Source organism: Podarcis vaucheri (assembly GCF_965113315.1).
Source record: "Podarcis vaucheri genome assembly, chromosome: 7".
NCBI lineage: Eukaryota > Metazoa > Chordata > Lepidosauria > Squamata > Lacertidae > Podarcis > Podarcis vaucheri.
In genome coordinates this window covers 63,928,923-63,946,852 of record NC_138765.1, presented here as the reverse complement: position 1 = coordinate 63,946,852, position 17,930 = coordinate 63,928,923, and the positions used below count along the sequence as shown (strand labels likewise).

Sequence of the window (17,930 nt, the reverse complement as noted above, 5' to 3'; positions counted from 1 at the left end):
TATAATAATTAATTAATTAATTATTATTATTATTGATGCTGTTAGAGATGATAGATAGAGAGATAGATGATAGATTTTACACAGCTTTATGGTTATGCTGTGTGCTACTCTGCACAAAACAGGATTGAAGGATGAGCCCAACAAAGGAAGCTCCTTATACTGAGTCAAACTGTCCATCCATCTAGCTCAGTACTGTTCACACTGACTAGCAGCAACTCTCCAGGATCTCAGGCAGGGATCACATTCCAAGTCCTACTTGGATATGTTGGGGATTGACCCTGGGACCCTCTACATGCAAAGCAGATCCTCTGCTTTTGGATATGGACCTGAACAGGCCTGTCTCAAATGAAGTCTTAGTTGAAGACCTAGAAGAAAATGGAAGACTGCCTTCGGCTGCCTAGTTCAACTCTCTCCACCATGCACAAAATGCTCTTAGATTGCAATCCTATATCTATTTACCTGGGAGTAAATCTGATTGCATTCAACGGGTCTTGTGTGGGCGTGCATGGAACTGCACTCTGTATATTAAAGTACAGCAGCCAAGTTACAACACTTGGATAGAACAGAAAAGTTCAAAACTGTCTATATTCACCTTATGGAAGCACTGCTTCATTAGATTCTTGTCAATGCTCCGCAATCTCATTATTTGCACCTGCCACCCAAGTCTGGAGCTGTTTCTCATAAAAAGAATCCATTGTCACTGACGGTCATGAGTTGTGGCCTATCATGCCAACAGAAGTCCAGCAGTCCTGCACTTGGACCTGAGAAGTGTTTGACCATCTTCCTGTTCTTGGGATCAAAGGCAGGACTGAACATGCCAAGTTCAACACAAAAATCAATTCTCACCCCAATTTGGCTCTGAATGTTCTATAGTACATTGTGCTCCTAGGTGAGGTTGCACTGTGCAAATAGTACAATCCTGCTACTTCCACACATAAGTGATATGGCCCACTAAGATCAGGAGAGGAGCAAACAAAATTGGCCAAGATCCAGTAATTATAGTGAGATGAAGTTTGGATCATAATTTAACTAATCATTTAAGTTAGGGTTGTTGAATTAGGTTGGGATAAGCATTCATCTCTGCTCTCTCCTGCACAATTCACTGATCAGTGGCATGTGCTAATGGTAGAGACATTAAAGCCATCCAGTAGCATGAATACCTACGGTTGCTTAAAAAAAGGGGGGGGGGAATCTTTAACTAGTAATCCCAGATATATGTGAAAAGGACTTGGAAGTATTATATGAAAAACTGTAATGAGCTGATTTTAATGCTTCAACAACCCATACAGTATTGGACCATGAACATGCCACAGGTGTGCAACAGTGCAATATCCATCATTTTTCTAGCAATGGCCATTCTTCCTACTGTGGACACAATATAAATCGGTTTAATTACATCCAGGAGCTAGCTAAATTGCCCAGCTGCTTTCTGTTTTAGGCCCCCAACTAGTTTATATACCAATAGTAATAAAATAACTTTGTTTTATAGCAACTCAATTTATTAGAGATTTCCTTCTTTTAATTTTTAAAAAATGGCTTTAGGCATTTTCCACTGACGGAACTCCAGCTTTAGTTGTTGACAGTATCTGTCAATTGATCAATCAACTGATAGACAGAAATATTTATTATTTATTATTGAATTTATAGTCCACACCTTTCCTCCCCAGTAACAGCTTTTGCAGGAGGGCAAAGGCGTTGGCATCCTTGTGGTGGCATCATGGTTGTTGAGGCAGGAATGGGATGGGGCAAGCAGTGGAAAGGTCAGAGGAGCTCAAAGATGGTGGCAGAGGCCCAGAGGTGCATGTGCAGAGCCACTGCAAACCAGAGTCGTCCCCCCCACAACCTCACTGTGGGCTCCTCCTCCTATCCCAGCATGCATAGCATGGCTGCCACCTGTAGGATGCTACTACCTCCACCTACCATCCACCCAAACAGCCACTATTGTGTATGCACACACGCACATAATAAGGGATAACTATAAAGAAGTGGTTCCCAAACTATTTTCAGCAACTGCCCCCATGGTTCCATAAATTTATCCCCAGTGCCCCCTCATCTCCCCTATAAAAAGCATTGTTCAGAGTAATAGTTTACATGACCCAAATAAGGAAGATAATAACACAGTAACATTCAAAATACAGTGCTACCTCTAGTTACGGATTTAATTCATTTTGGGGTGCGGTGCGCACCCCGAAAAATCCATAACTAGAAGCTCTGCTTCTGTGCATGAGCATGGTGCAATAGAGCACTTCTGCGCATGTGCGAGAGGCAAATCCCGGAGTATACACTTCCAGGTTTGCCACGGCTGTAACTCGAAGATTCCGTAACCTGGAGGTTACGCAACATGAGGTACCACTGTAGTAAGAATTAATTGCACGCTTATTCAAAATCTAATTAAAACTATTTAATTAATTCAACAAAACTGATGAACTGGATCCACTAATACCAACTTTTCAAAATCTGATAGTCATTTACACCTCCAGTGCACCCTGCCACCCCCACGGCTTGTTAATGCCCCCCACCCAGGTAACACCATTATCCACTTGGGGAACTACTGCTATAGAGGTAAACAAGTGAGGCCTACACAGTGGCGTAGCGTGGGTTCTCAGCACCCGGGGCAAGGCAAGTAATTTGCGCCCCCTAACCCGTGGATTTTAGCACTCGAGTCTCTTCCGCGCCCCCCCCCCAGATGTTGCGCCAGGTGCACCCCCCACGCTACGCCACTGCTCCCATCACAAGTCTTCAGGTCAGCCATCCGAAGGCTGGCGCGGGGAGAAGGTCTCTCTGCCCCACCGCCAGGCTTCGGAGCAGCCTTCCGAAGGCTGGTGGCGGGAGGAGGTCTCTCCGCCCCACTGCCAGCCTTCGGAGGAGGTCCGAGGACAGTGGGGAAGACGCGCTGCGCTTCCCCGCTGTCCCGGACATTTCCCTATGGACTTTCGTCTTGCGAAGGGCGGCCAAACGCGCCCCCCCCAATGTTGCGCCCGGTGCGGCCGGCACCCCTGGCACCCCCCACGCTACGCCACTGGGCCTACAACAAAATATTCTACTGTGAAGGGCTCTCAATTCTGAATTTAAACCACTCCATTCCATTCCCCCCAAATAGTCAGCATTCCTTGCCTACTGAACATGCTCAGACCTCACTGGGCTGAGTCACTGAAATTAATGAAGCAAAGTCCATCAACTTCAATGGGTCTACTCGGAGTAGAACTTAGTTGACTTTGGTTTCCCCACCCTCTGATTTTGAGAGTCCTCCTCCCCCAAAGAGTTTGCACTTCTGCAAACCTTCAGGTTCCCTAAGCCTGCTCACCTCCCTGCCCCTTCTTCTAAATGGGTGCTGCTGCTTTGGCTACATTTATCTATTAAAGCATACTTATATGCCACTTAATAGTTCGCAAATCTACATAAGCAGAATCACTGTAAGCAGAAGACTGTAATTAGTATAGAAATCAACAACAGATAAATGCATTCTTAAACTAGGTTCTGTTGAGAATGACTAATCTGATTTGCTTGTTTTCTGTGATCTGCCACGCATGTTTTACCATCACAATGGAAGAGCCTTGACAACTTAGGTATTAATGGTAGCTGTGCTCTGCCTCTACAGTTCGAGGCAGCAATGCTTCTGAATACCTACTCGCAGGTTTCCCATAATGGGCATCTGGTGTGCCACTGTGAGAACAGGATGCTGAACTGTGTAGATGGGCCATTGGCCTGATCCAGCCGGTTCTTCTTGTGTTCTTAAAACTCAATTGTTCCTTTTGTCCTCAAGGGCTGTAATCTAAGACCGCTATGCGTGCACATGGAGCACTGCATTGCTCATAGCAGCAGGGGTCTTTGATGCGTCCCCTGAAGAAGCTTGCGCTGCTGAAGAGGCAAGCTGCTTTTCAGTTGCAAGTTTAAAGTTTCAGCATGTGGTAGAAACTTCAATTAATCCTCCGACTCTTCAGCGTTTTATTCTATTAATGTTCATTGTGGCCTAGTGTCTCCGGACCGTAATTTCAGAATCCCTGCCTTAGCTCATCTCTCTGAAAATGACTAGAGATAGTCTCTCTCATGTTTAATCATTTAGATCAAAGCATTATTTGCTCCAGAGATGCACACTGGATTTATCAAACAGCGTTCTGAGAAAATGTAGGATGCTAACAGCCTTACCTATTTCACTAACAGAAAGTAATGCTTAGTTGTTTCCAAGCTATTCTTGCCGTCTACTTCAAGAATTGGCAACATTCAGCGTTGAAAATCGAAGAATTCTGGAGCACAGTACAGAGGAACTAGGAAACTGGAGATTCTCACATCATTGCAGGCTTATAAGAGAAGTCACCTCCCTTTTATATGCCCTTTTCAAAGCACAGGTGCCTTTTTTGAGTCGGGAGTTGGCAAAGCCTCAAGTTTACTTCCTGGTTGATAGTAAATCTATTATTCTTTCCCGTTCAAAAAAATGTGATAAATTTTATGGCACTAATACGCATCTCCAAGAACCTTTGTAATATACTCCTGATACTGATCAGAAGGACACAGGTGGTTATAATGAATACATAGACTTTGTGCATAGAGGGACTTCCATGCTATGTGGGAACAGAAGTATTTCACGTGTGAAATGGAGAGCCTTCATTGCATCTATTGAGCATTCCTTGATACAAAAGAGAACAAAAGTCCTGTGTTTGTATCAAAGGCTCCTAGACCTTTGCTCTGTTACTATAAATATAGAGCATCATTTTTTAGAGAAATAGAGTGGAGACTATTAAAACTGTATGTAAGAATGGTTTTGCTTGCTACTCTGATTCACTTATCTCAACAAATATATGGATAATTTGATGTGCAGATGAAGGGGTTCTTACTCCATCAACACAAAGCCACACCAGAGGGGCAGGCATGGGCCCTCCACGCCACAGGGCCCACCAGGCCCTCTCCTGACTAGGAGAAAAACCTCCTCTGCCTGCTCTTTAGAGTTCCAATCTTGAAACTACGCACCACACTGCCAACATCAAAGATAAAGCCTGCCTGATTTTAAAGAGCAAAAGGCGACATTTATACCCACACACCCCCTTGTTTTGTTTTGCATTTTTTAATTTGCACAGAATGATCTGTGCAAAGTGAAAGGGGCAGTGTTTTCAGCCACCCCCACCACAATGCTGGAGTGGAGAGGGCTGGAAATATTGACTGTGTATTTGTTTGTCCACATATGCCTTTGTGTACGAGAATGGATGTGCAAGTGTGTAACTGCAGGTATATGTGTTTGAGGGACAGAAAGCGGGGGGGGGGGAGTGCTGAGTATCTGCATGTCTGGTGAGTGTGTGTTCTGCATTTTTATTATTATTATTATTATTATTATTATTATTATTATTATTATTATGATGCATTTATTTATTTATCCCCCACTCTTCAACACATCTGGGTCCCAAAGCGGATTGCAAAACAAAACCTACAATTTACAAAATTTAAAGCATCAGAGCACTGTTCAAACTTTTACTGAGACACTTGAAACCTACATACAGCAACAGTGTTTTGCGTTGTGTAGGCTCCTATGATGTAAATAATGGGCCCCGCCTGCTAGCCTGCTCCCTAAAATATCGATGGTTTGCTCATTTCTATATATAGGGTGCCTACATTCTGCATGGACTGGTTGTATGGCAACATGTGCAAATGGCTTTAGATACCTGTTAGGTCCATAAATTGCCATATAGCATATATTCAACACAAAAAACAGTGACAATTTGTTGTTGACAAAGGACAGCTGGACATCTAAAGGGCCCCCTTACCTTCAGTAGCTTAGGGCCTCATCAAACCTAAATCCAGCCCTGCTGGTCATACTCACCACTGGCATGTAACCTTCAGAGGATTAGGCACCACTACAGGGAAATGCACAATTTGGAAAACTAGAAGTTTCAGATCCTTTTGCTTTAAACTGATGGAACCGGATTGCAAAAATGCACAGTAATAAACTGATTAAGCCTCTAATCAATGGATATTTGTGTAAGTGCCAGACATAAGGCATAAGTGACTCCATGTGTTAATCGCAAGGCAAGCATTTGTTTCAGCTCGCCTGCATGCAACAAGAAAAAGAGAATTTGGTCTCACTTCAGGGTGAGATATACTAAATGGACTTAAGTAGGCACTTAATAAAGAGGAATGATGAGTTAAAGGTATTTGCCTTCTAATGTAGCTCCTCCACCACCACCCCCTTCTTCCTGGCCAGACTCCTGATAACAACCACTGGAGACTGACTTGGATACTATCAGAGACGTCTTTATTTCTTTAAATAAAGCACCGATCTCATCCCAAAGGTTTGGGACTGGAAGCCGTTTGAAATGCAATATACCCAGTTATAAAGTTCTATTACGCTTCAATTAAAAGAGCTAAAAATGTAATGGTATTGCCATGACCCCATGCCTCTATTAGTTTCATCAAAGCACCAACAGCTAGCTTAAAATGCATAAAGCCTCAAAATATTAACAAGAAGGTAGGCAGCCTTAGACTTTGGAAAGCTATATTCCAGTGAGAAAGATGGTAGGATTCAAATCACACCCTTTTACTTAAATGCTGTTCCCACTGTTTATATAGTTAACATATATTCTCACAGACATTTGTAACATGGAAGTTCTACATTACTGTCCACCTCAAGCATTTTTCCAAAAAAGCAAACAAACCCAGAAGTTATTACATTATGGAATTTAGATGAAGCCTTTGCTTCAAGAAGTGCTGAGACTCACCAGGCTCTTCTCTTGCAAGCAATCTGCCTCTGCATCTTCAAAAACCATAAGTTAACAAACAGGCAAGCACGCAGGAAAAAAAATAACAATAATTATCGCAATAACTACTTAGCACTTGTATGGTGCTTTGAGCAATGGAAGTGCTGAGCAGACATTAAATAATTAGCCCTCACAACACCCAGGTGAGTTAGAGACATATAATTACCCACACACTGCAGCTGGGGGGGGGGGAGAGAGAGAGACATTGGGAGATCAGCATAAGGAAGGGGAAAGGGTGCTAGTCACCTAGTGCCCTTCAGAAAGTAGGACACTGCCTGAAACCTGATGTTACATATGCTTACACAAATGACTGGTAAGAAATGGTGTTTATTCATAAGGACATCTGATGAAAATCAAAACATATGCTGGGCCCAGACTCCCCTCACCCTCCCACCTGGCATTGTTAATACTACAGTATCACACCTGGATGGGCTTTATTTGAAAATCTGTTCACAGTTCCAGAGAATCAATAGGAGAGTTTCTCTGAGCATATACCAAATGTGTTACCCTCACCACTTTCCAGTCAAGAAAAAAACCAAAAAGTTTAGGAGAAAGCTGCCCTATAAAATAGGTGTGAGGAAACTATGGTCAACAGCAACATCCCGAGGAACAAAAGGTTATGGTTGGAGTCTTTCTTGGCCTAGTTGGAAGTGTTGAGATTTCCTCTTTACAGATGTTACTGTTAGGATGTAGGATCAACGCTTCCTAGACCACAACTAATGCATACGTGGGCTCTTAGAATCGTGACTTCACATACAAACATGTATTGATCCACTAAGTCATGAGTGTGTAGGGTTTTGCATTAATGACTATGGCAGTGAAAAGATATGAGCACACACCAAGGGACCAAATATCTTTTCAGTGCCTTAGGTGAACATATGCCCCACACTTGAGCTTTGCTGGAGTGCAAGCTTCCCATTTATCTCCCTCTCAGAATGACTTCGCTCTCCCATAGAAGTGTGGTGAGAATGTGTCTTTTAAAGAGAAAAACAGATTGCATTTTACTTAAACCCAGGGGTTGTCAGCCAGTTTGAAACCCACCTATCCTCTAACCTTACTCTGCCTCCTGTACCCCCTCCCTGGAAAATAGCACCAACTAGGGTGATTATTGGTGGAATGATGATGATATTCCACAGTGACCAGGGCTACAATGCTACAATATTTAATGCCAGACCAGGTTCCTGGCTCCGAGTCTGATGCTGAAGACCAGGGGACCACTGAACCTTAGACTGACAGCAGGGGTTCATTAAGTCAAACGCTAACACCAAGGCCTGGAGTTCACATGTACTTTTCTTGCACAATGGTGCAGGGAGGCACCAGGCCGGAGAAATGCCCATCTTCAGGCCAAAGAGCTGGCCCTTTAACAGACTAGTTCTCCACAAGGAGGCAAGTCCTAGGAAAGGCGGACTGGAGTCAGAGGCTCAAAGGGGCTGTTTGCTCCCAACCCTTGTTGAAGCATGTTGGTCACTGTGAGCTCTCCATGGTGCTGCCTTAGGAAATAGACTTACACCAAGTAAGACCAATGGTCTACCTAACTCAGAACTGTTTGCGCTGATTGGTAGTTTTAGGCAAGGTTCTCTCCTAGCCCTATATGGAAATGCAGGTGACTGAACTTAACACCTTTTGCCCTTTGCTTTGATGCCTTTCTCTTTTGGCTGCTCTGTGAAACCAAAAGAGGGCCATCATGCCTAGCTGAGCAGGTCCACTCATTGCTGTACACAAGGGTCTGTAAAGTTAGGCAACGGGATTTCAGTCTTTATCTCACTCACTTCTCTGTACAGCAGCTCTGGGTATTGACCCCAAGGAAGGGGAAATGAGCAGCTGTGTCACTTGTAGAGATCTCATTACATGTGTCCCAGAATCCCTAAGGGGTTTCTCCCACACAATTTGAGAACCTATTAGAAGTGTGGAGAGCCTCTGATCCTCCACATATCACTGAACTACAACTACCATCAATCCAAGCAAGTACAGCCAATGGCCAGGGATGATGGGAGGTGCAGTTCAGCAATGTCTGGATGGCCAACTGTTCCCCACATCTGAACTAGAAGGACTGAGTTAAATTGCTCAAACAAAAATTATATAGGTAGCAGGTAGCAAAATACTGGAGGCATTTCTTGGGGGGGGGGGGAGAGAGTGAAATTCTCAGATATTTTTTTCCCTCTCAGAAAAATTCTGATCGGAGAAATTGAGCAAAATGGTATATGGCTTCCATCATCTAACAGGGCAATAGAGGAGGATAGGAAAGAGTAGCAATCAAGCCCATTGCTTCTTTCAATTATATTAAAATTAATAATATTAAGACTAGATCTGCATATGCACAAAAATTCAATGGATTGTGAACATGAGAGACCATTTCATTGAATATTCTCCAGAGGAGGACTGAAATTTTCCAGTAGTGCTGGAAGAGATTTTAAAAATAAAGCTCAACTCAGCCCTAAACCCTGGACATTAAGTTACAGGTTGCCTGAAAAACTGTCCTCTATTATTGGACTAGGCTGGGTGGGTGTGTGGTACTCCAAGTGGAGTGGATGTGATCGCCACATATTCATTACATATAACTAGCGCTAACAAAAGTCCATTGATTTCAGGGCATCTGCTCATTGGGTGGGGAACTTCTAGCCAAATGTGGCTCTCAAGCCCTCTCTATCTGGCTCTCTGAACTCCAGCCCATGATATACAGCCTTTCTTTAGGCCCACACCTCCCATGGGCTTTTATTCACACCCCACATGCTTTTGTCTGGCTGGAACATGACCTTAAAACTCTGATAAAGCCTCTTGTTTGCTTGGGTGTGAGTGCATGTGTAGGAACTAGTGTATAAATGTAAAATTCATATGAATTGCCCCACCCACTCTGTGGCCCCCGGAAGATTGCCCCAAGTGAATGTGGCTCTTGGGGTGAAAATGGTTCCTCACCCCTGGTCTGCTCTATGACTCGGTTTAGTATCACCCTTAGATCTATAATTGAATCCTACCTTAGGGGTCAAGCTACACAAGGTGTGGAATTACATAATGTACAGGTTCACCATTTGCAAGCAAAAATGAGGTATGTGAACGGCTGCAATTTAGAATGGAAGCAAGTAGGTGGGGAGCAGGGGCTTAACCCTTTCCCCTTGGGCAATATACCACCCCAAATGTCCCTGCAGATGCTTTTCTCTTGTGGGGGGGGGAGAGATCCATATCCCACAACTTCCCATACCCTACTTTTTAAACCCAGCTGTAGGGTGTTTGGATGGAAAATCAGCTTGATGGCAAAAGGTTTAACAGACACTGCTCCCACCAACTCCACTCCCCCCCCCAAACCTGGAGTCTTCCATTCATGCAGTTGCTTCTTCTGGTTTTAAAATAAAATATAAAAAGTTGGAACAAAGTTACATGTTACTATATGCTACATACGGCTTGGTCCTTGGTTAGTGGAGACGGGGGGTGGGGGGAGGAAAGCAGAACAATAAAAAATCTCTGCTCTTTTTAAAAAAGCATCTTTACATAGAATAACTTGTCAGACTCACACACTTTATTATACACTAGTTCCTTTAGGTGGACTGCCTTGCATAGAGAGAAGGGTTAAATTTATGTTCCATTACAACACCCCCCTCGTCCCCCCTCTTTTTTTCCTCCTCCCTCCTTCCTTTTGGTTTCATCTTCTCAGTAAAACACATAACTTAAAATGAAATCAAATATTAAAAATGACAGACTATATAAGTGCTGTGAGTAACTTCAGGTCACGGAGGGAGGGAAATGCAGGCAAGTTGTCAGGCACTATCTGTCAGAGTGAATTAGAAACAATCAACAGAGACTGAAAGGGAAGGTGATTGTTATTAAGCAGTGGGGCTGTGAGCAAGCTACCCAGATGTGGTCATGCATATAAAGAACAGGAAGCAGCAGTTTAATTCAGGAAGCACCGGCAAATAGGGCAGCACAAAGGATAAAAGTCTTTTGTCGCTAATAAGCTGGAAGTTACTTTGATAACAGCAGGGTTAGAGCCTAGAATAAAACACATTTCTTCTCCCTACCATACACCATTAATATCACAGAAATGTGGTAGAAAGGAATGTGTGGCACAAGTAAAGATTAGTTGCCGGGCCTTTGCATCAACAGCAACACAATGTCACACGGCTCATATTATTAATTAGGAAACCACGACTGGCTACGTCTAGGTGACAGGAGTCGGGGGGGTGCGTTAACTCCCTTTACCTCTGCAATATGTTCAGATCTGGAACTCTGTGCAACGCCAAATAATAAGCGCATCATTGTTCCAAGAGAGGCACACACCGCTAAATGGTTTTGTGCTTTTTCCTCCACCCTTTTCTTCGCCCATGGGAAAGGTGAATAATTGGAAACAGTCTAAATATAATGAAGACCATTTATGTGGTGGCTAAAAATAATTTCGCATGCAGACGGGGCTTGATTTCAGAAGGGGGCAAGAAAGGAAATAAGGATTTTATATGCGGGTATTCGGCAATTATCCTTCCAGGCTAGAGGTGGACAATGGCTTTGTAAACAATGCAGAGATCGAAAAATAAATAGATAAATAAATAAATGATTATTTGATGCCAAAATTCCCCCGCAATGCATGGACAGAGTTTAACTTGGTCTACAGGCATGGCATACAATTTGAGCGGAAACCAAAAGTGTGTGTGGAGGGGGAGACTTTTATCTGCCAGGGATTTGTGGTAAAAAAGGGCTGGATTAGAAATATTCTAAGTGAGGAAGTGAGTAGGGGCCCAGACTTACTGGCGACCCCAGTACAGCATGGTTTTCCTGCCAGAACTTCTATGTAGAAAATGTGCAAATCATGCTCCACATGATGCCTTTTAATTTTCACACAGCAATACCCTGGCTGTTGATTTATCATATAGCAATGAAGATGTGGCTATGTGAAGAAATTTAAAATTCTTGTAGCTCTTCAAGCATGATAAACAGAATGACCAAGTTCTTCACAGGTCACAAGAGAACCCTGGCTGCACCTCAGTGTATGTTTTGACAACTAATGCATGCTTTTTCAAAAATACTGGCAGAACACGGATAAAGCAGCCCAGTCGTGGAAGATTTGTGGGGTACGGGAATATGATGTAGCATTATAATTTAATCGGCTGCCTTTTTTATACAGACATAGAGACAAGCTAAATCAATTTCACATCCTGTGTTATGCGTCAGATCCAACAGATGTGCATATGTACATCTGGAACATGTGATTTCAGGGATCATTGACTATGGGTTCAGCCATGGGAACCCTTGTGCTGTGACAAGCTAGGGTAGATTTTGGGACATCTGAATTCTGGAATCTGAATATCCTTTAATCCTCTATTCCCCCAGGGCATAACCCCAAATAATGGCATAATTTTAAATCACATTTTCATGTGACAAAGATCATACAATTAGTAACAGCGATTACGTAAATGGCAGCTGGGGGAGGGATCCAGATAAGGGTCACAGTAGGCAGAGCTTATTTAACCCTTTGCCTCCAGTATCCTCATCTCGATAGGGGGATCTGAGGCTGCTATTTGAACTAAGAAGAAAGCTTCTACTGATACCAATGGGACCTTTCAACCTGGTAAACACAGCAGCTATAGGAGTGGGTGAGGAGTGGGATCACAATAAAGAGCTAAATTACATGCACACACTGATATTCTAATCTGCTATTTTTAATTGTGAGATTATCATCATGTCTATTTTAGCCCTCAGTCCTTGAAACTATGAAACAATAATACAGAAAATAGCATCACTGTGAATGTGAAAGTGCCCCTCCCTTACCACAGGCTACCCACAGCCTCCCTTGATGCATTTGGGAGAAACAGCAAGAGCTTCCAGCCAAGAAAGTGCAACTCCAGATAAGCCAACATCTCTTAATTCAAATGTTCAGCTACAATATCATTACTTTCACTTATGGCATGAAACAAAACAAAAACGTTTCCCACAGGCAAGAGGATAGGATTCCAACAGCCAGCTCATCTAGCCTTGCACAGCCTTTCATGGGCCCAGTGGCTAAGGATATTTACTGCTTGAGTGAAACCCGCGTGTTTAGCCTGTGGAACTGAAGCCACAGTACACAACAGCCTTAAACAGGCAAAAGATGCAACCTTCTGCATTAACACAGAATGAGGCACTAGAAAGGGGATTATCTTATTCTTTTTCTCTCTCTCCAGCCAGTCTGTACATTCCTTCTAACCTCTCAGGCTGTGCAAGTGGCCTTTGTGTAAAATTTATAGTGCTTCTTGCCATCCTATTTATGAAGAATACAAATGAGGCTCCCCTGGACATGCTGTTATTTGACAAACACAAATCCATAAATGATGGCACACATCAATAGGCGAAGAAGCAAGGTGATTATGTGCGTGTGTTTTCAAGAAAGGAGAGACTGAATGCACCTGCACTTTATTCTTATTTAAAATGAAGAGGGAGAGCTCCACCTCCGCTGTATTTCAAATTAACTATATAAATATTTTTAATATACTTGGAAAATGTATGTGCTCAATGACTCATGCCAAGTTTGTGTGCTGTGGACCACTTTCTTAACAGCAGCAACATTTATATGGTCATAACTGAAGTTTTTTTAATTTAACACCCCATTAAGAGGAATGAGAGGAAAGGACATTTGCACCTTTGTCAGTGATGTTGCTTCAAGTCCATCTCGGTCTGGATGCAGATGCAACAAGACAGCCTCCCATTGATTTACAAGGCTGCCTCTCGGAAGATGCGGGGTCTGCATCCCTCCCCTCCCCCGTTCCCAGACATTCTAGAAAATGCAGGTGCGCACATGCTGGCGTATTCCGTTAATGGCACATCACTCACTACCACACCGTAAATACTGGATGGAAACAATGGCTATTTTAATAGCATTTTCATTAGCTTGATGCGTTCTTGCAGAGTGAAATCTAGGCTACCGTAATGTTCCAACAACAGTTTGAAAACCAGCAGAATCATATTTAGTTACCTGCTGGGGCATCTTGGCATTGTGAAGCAAGGAGAACCAGAAAGGGGGAAATGAGGGGTGGGGGAAGCGAAATAGTATATAGCAAGATTTCTATCCGAAGTAGCAGGATAGAACCAAGTCCTATCTGAAGAATCAGGAGGCAGGTAAACCTCAGGTGGCTAACAAGCATGGCAGACACTTCCAAGACTTGTCAGGGCAGAACTGGAGGCTGTTTTAGGCAAGGCAAGCCCTGAAACCTAAAATATGCTGAGGTCATGACAATGTGGAAGGGGGATTTGCAGAGGAGATTCAGGAAGCAGTAAGGGGGAGCTTAACCTGGCCCTCACCTACTGATACTTCCCTGCAAATGCTCTCTGAAATATGCGCCTCCCTCCACAAAAAAATAAAATAAATAACAGGCTTATTTCTGAAATTGGCTGTTTGTTTGCACATTTACTATATCTGCATGTGTGTGTGTGCCCTGGATGGAAGTTCAGTAGGTGATCAGGTAATGATTTGTGAGTAAATGTTCTAGTAACTCACAGTAAACCGTTCTCTGCTCTGGCTTGTTGGGGTTTTCCAGTGTTCCAGATAAGACAACAATGGATGTCTCAATATCTTCAGCATGAGGAACTGATTTTTCTAAGAGAAGGAGATTGTTTATCAAGGACTGATAAAGCCATTCTTTGCTAACTTATCTGGTGAGGAAAATATATATTTGATGGTCATTTCAACTGTCTCAAAATTGGTCCAAAAAAGGATATAACCCCTTATATGCTGCTTCCATGAAATACATTGGGGAAAGGGGATGGGTCAACAGCAAAGTTTGTTATCTACTGGCCTAAGAGAGCACTTGGAAGAATTAAGTTCAAGTTCTGTCTATGTCATGGACTTACTGAAAGGGTGACTGTCTATTGGTTTCTGCTGTCCAGAAGCTCGTGGAGAAGAGGGTTATTGATGGCTGCTACCCATGATGGGCTATCCACAATTTCAGGCAGCAATGCTTCTGAATATCAGTTGCTGGAAACCATGGACTGCGGGGAGGTGGTATCCTTGTGCTCAGGACCCACTTGTGGGTTTCCTACAGACATCTGGATGGCCACTGTGAGAGCAGGATGCTGGACTATATGGGCCACAGGCCTCATCCAGCAATGAACTTTTGTTATTATGTTCAGATGCAAACTACCAGGAATAACATGGATCCAACTCAAAAGGCAAGGGTGGCTAACTTCTGGTCCTCCATATGTCGTTAGAGTCTAACTCCCATTGGCCCCAGCCAACATGGCTCACAGCAGTAGCTGTCAAAGCAGTCAAGGCTGGTAAAAGGTTCTTCATTAGAAGCTCAAGTGACATCTGTGGCTTGAGGCACCTTGGATCAGTTGGGACTGGTACACCAAGTGAGACCTTACCATGACGGAGACAGCTTGGCCAAAATTACCCAAGCCCTGGTAACTTCCCATTTAAACATATCAATGCATTATATGTGGAAAGCTTTTAATAAAATCTTTTTTAATAAAAAAAAGTCCAGAAATTGTCATTGGTTTAAACAAGGTGATGGACCAGGACTGGGAATTTTGATCACATTATGCGGTGCTTTGTCAGCTCCACCTGTTCCCAGTCCATTACCAGGCCCAATTTAATGTGCTAGCTTTAACCCTTCATGATCCAAAGCCAGGTTACCTGAAAGATCACCTTCTTCCTTATGTACCTTGTGCACTTCATCAGAGGGTCTGATGGCTATGAACAGGAAGAGAGCCTTTTTAGTGGCATCCCCCCCTCTCCAGTCATGGAACAGGCTTTCTAGAGAGGTTAACCTGGGCCTGTCATCCTTGAGGCCTCTGGGTGCCAGGAAAAGCGTTTCTTCTCACCCAGGCCTTTTAAATCATTCCATTTTTACTCCCATTTTTTAAAAAATCTGCATTTAAAAATTGTGGCTGTGTGGTGAATTTTGTTTCCTTCTTGTTTTTATGATGCTTTCTAGTTGATGGCTTTTATGTTTTGTTTTGGATTCAACTCCTTTTTACACTTATCTGTTGCAAAGCACAGATAACTTTATGTTATGGGACGAAACAGAAACATTGCTAAGAAATAAATACAGTACATGCAGAAATGGGTCAGGATATATTCTACCCCTTCTTAAAATGCACCTTGGTCTAGTGCATCTAAGACTGGTGACCACAAGGATTCCCAACTGGTGCTTTAAACGTTCTGTAGCAGAATGGCTAACTCTAATGTAACAGCTAAGCATTGGAAGACTCTGAACTCCCCCATCTGTGTTTTCCTTCCCCAGAGGGGTGAGCACACTAAGCAGCAATTCCCTTGCTTGGCACATAATCTCTAAACCTTACGGGCAAAGCTAGCGATTTCCCAGTCCAAGCAGATTGGCAGTCGAGATCACTTGTTTGACATACTGTGGGAAGCCCGACACTTACCTTATTAAAGGACGGCCCTCTGAAACGCAGCACAGTTAAATAAACTGTTGCCACCATAATTGTTTAGCAAGCACACCGCTGATAATATTATGAATTGCCGCTAATGTCTGGTTAGTAAATTAATACAGGAGTATCATTTAGTGTTAATTCCAGTGAGTTTCCTGAAGTTAAGTATATGAAGAGGGATTAGTTTCCTTCTAGCCTGCAATACGCCTAAGGAGAATGGCAGAATCACACAGAGCAAGGCCTAAGCCAACTGTATCGAGTGAGATACAAGAAACGTTTTGAACCTGGGATGCTAGTCCGCTGAGAACTTGCCTGCCAAACTCTGGACTCTGGTGATCAGGCTAGCAGACTTCAAACTGACGGCATGCAAATAAGGGCTGCAGGATGAGGCAGTTTGACTCCAGGCCCTCTCATGCCCCTTGATGGAGACTTATCTTTGTTTTTCTTAGAAGTCCACTTTTCGAAGAACCAGGAGGACGCTGTCATCCTAATGTTTATTAATAACACCTTAATAAATTAGTAATAAACCGTAATTGATAGCAGCTTTTATCAACTCGGCTCAATTGTCATCTGAGGGTTCTCCACAGCAAAGATTTAAATGTTTCATTTTATTTTTAACTTTCCCTTTCCTCTATTTCAGTAATGTCAGGCAAAGAGGTATGGTTTTACTATGTGAACGAATCATGGTGCAGAATAATTTATGACTTAGGCTCAGGCTTTCAGAAAAAGCTATTTCAAATCTTCACTTTGATTTGGTTGTATCAAAAACTACTCAAAATAACAGCAGAGGCTCTCACAAGTAGAATGCCTTTGCTGCACCTCAAGGAGAGCTAGATGTACTGTGCTCCATACCCAGTATTCAAATTAGCTGCCAAAAGAGAGTGGGGGAGGGAGAGAGACCCCCTTCACAGGCAGCACAAATTAACTCAGTTTGCATATGGCTGTTGTGTTTGAGTATTCTCAGAATTCAGGACATTTGACAAGTATGTAGAGAGGAAGGAGAGGGTGAAGGGCTGGACAGAGTAGCAGCATCCACAGAAGGAGGTCAGGGGGAGCCCTACACATTACCAGTAGAAGCTTACAGTCCAACAGTGACTTCTGCCCATTTAAAGATGATTCCTGCATCAATGAGGACTAGGGACCTCGTTGCCAAGTGAAAGCTGAGGTGCTCACACAGTGAGTAAGAATTGTGTATATAACCCATGCAAGAAAGACAAAGCTGTATGGGATACATAGCTAGCAGGCACTTACAAGTTTACAGAAACTCACTCCAGAGCACCTTCTGGCTTGTAAGATACTGAAACTTTTTTTAATTTTTGGTTATCAATAAGTAACAGGAGCCTAAGTGTTGTGAAATATAAAACATTTATTCCATAATGAGTAGGGCCCTTGAAGCCTCTGGTTCCAAGCACTCATAGATAGAAACCAAATTCACTGATAAACTAATACCCATGTTAGAAACTAAACTAGAATATGGGAAACTAAAGTCTGGGCACTGAATCAGAGGGCAGTATCCAACTAACATGTCCCATCAGCACTCAGAACTTCCTCCCTCTCCTTCCTCTGCACTCCCCCTAAATACGTTCTGTGGGTTCCCCCAACTCTCCAAAGGTGATTTCAGAAGGTTGTGGGGTGCACACAAGGCGGGGGAGAAGTTCCATTGTGCAAATTGGAAACCATTGGCTGACAGAACAAGTTCGTTGGATACCACCCAGCATCTTGGACATGCACCATAGAGCAAACATACAGGTGCAACAGATTCTTACCCACCTACCACCACAAATAGTTTCAAGGGACAGGTTCTGTAGAACTTTGGCACTTTTGCCTTCATTTTACAGA

The 17,930-nt window shown here is 43.1% G+C and overlaps 1 protein-coding gene across 4 annotated transcripts in view; it reads right to left on the bottom strand.

The window, feature by feature from the left end:
* Positions 1-17,930, bottom strand: part of ZNF536 (zinc finger protein 536) — a 567,281-nt gene that overhangs the window by 296,193 nt on the left and 253,158 nt on the right. The window lies entirely within an intron of this gene.